We start from the raw sequence: 1774 nt of genomic DNA on the forward strand, positions 1-1774 counted from the left end.
CTGGCGAGCGCACGTGCCCTATAGCAAAAACCTCTCCAAAAAAATAATAATAATATGTGGTTGAGCAGTCTAAGGGAAGGCATTTGCCCATAGCAAGGCACCAAGAGATGAGAAATCCTAGCAAAGAAAGTATTATCTTCAAACAATTCCACAAAGACACCTAACGAAAGGAGGAGTCAGCTGTGCCTAACCACCCGCGGAGAGCCGAAGCCATTTCTAGCAGTTCTAGCCAAGTAAGAGTTCCCTTGGCCCCTCCCTCTCACCATCTGTGCTGGGAAGGTCCAGGGTCCAGGTTAGCAAGATGAGAAGGGATAGAAGTACATGCACAGGGGGCCGGCAGGGGGCGTGGCGGTTAATGGCCCACTACGGTTCGAGTCCCGGACCTAGCAGCTTGCTTTCGCACTTTCTCTCTCCTCTCTCTCACTCTGTACTTCTCTGATCAAATTAAAAATAAATAAATAAAGTTAAATAAAATAATTATTCAAAATAAATAGTATGTGCACAGAACCAACTTAAATAGGTAGTACACAGTCTTAGCTGCTCGGGGGAAAACTGTACAAAAAACAACAACAATTCATTTATTGGCCATAATAGTTCCAGGATGAAGAATCCGAGGCTGGACATAGTGACTCCACAGTGTTGGAGGCCGGGCTCCTCTGGCTTGCTGCCCTGCCCTTCTCGGGGCCGCCCTCACTCGGGAGGCTCACGGACCCACCAGCACACCCGCTGGCGCCTGTGTTCCAGCCTGTGGGAAGGAAAGGGGAAGCCCAGCACTGCTGCTGCCTGAGCACAGAACAGAGCTGCTCTCCTCACTTTAACTCACTCCCTACTGGCCACGAGTCAGTCACAGAGGCGCACCTAGCTGCAAGGAATGCTGGGAAGTGTAGGCTTGTTCAGAGGGGCCCCAGTCCAGGAAAGATTCGAGAGTCTTCTTGTTAGGGTTTGAATAGGTCCCCTTAATGGGGTTGAAATCGGGTTATGTTGTGAAAATATGAAGCAGATGGAATCTTATTTTTTTTCTTTTTTTGGAGAGGTTTTTGCTATAGGGCGTGTACCCTCGCCAGAGAGACAGAGAGACAAAAAGCGACAGAAAGCGAGGAATCACCCCCCAGGGGAGATGGCCACGTACCCAGCGTGAGTTTAAGCTGCCAGATCTGGGACTCGAACTGCGGTCAACTACATGGGAGTCAAGCGACATAGCCATTACGCCAACTGCTGGTCCCAAAGCAGATGGAATCTTAATTTGACTATGTGGTGCTGCAAGGTGGGGTTTGGGGGGTAATTAGGATAGATAAGGTCAAGGTAGAACCCCATGATTGGACCCTGGTGGCTGTATAAGAGGGAGAGACCACAGTGTCTCAGCACAGACACAGACACGCAAGCCCCTGCCCTCTCATCACGCATGCCCTGAACTGCTCCAGGACTCGGCGCCAGCCAGAAGACTCTCACCAAATGTGCCCTTTGAACTTGGACCTCCAAGACTTTGACCTAAATAAACCTCTATTCCTTATAATTTACCCAATTCTACGGCACTTCAGTCCACAGATAATCTATTGATAAGGAAGAGTCCTTCGGGTATGAAAAGGCACTATGGTAGGGCCCTGTGATCGAGTCCTGGCAGGTTTATAAGCAGAGGGAACGAGACCAGAACAACAGCAAGAAACGCATGGGTACAGGAGCATGGACGCTGGGGGAGCATGAGAGTTGTCAGGATCAAAACGGAGTCGCTAACGTCAACCCCTAACAAAATGGAGCGGGCGGGGGGGGGGGGGGG

This window comes from Tupaia chinensis, unplaced genomic scaffold, assembly GCF_000334495.1.
Source record: "Tupaia chinensis unplaced genomic scaffold, TupChi_1.0 Scaffold000176_1, whole genome shotgun sequence".
NCBI lineage: Eukaryota > Metazoa > Chordata > Mammalia > Scandentia > Tupaiidae > Tupaia > Tupaia belangeri.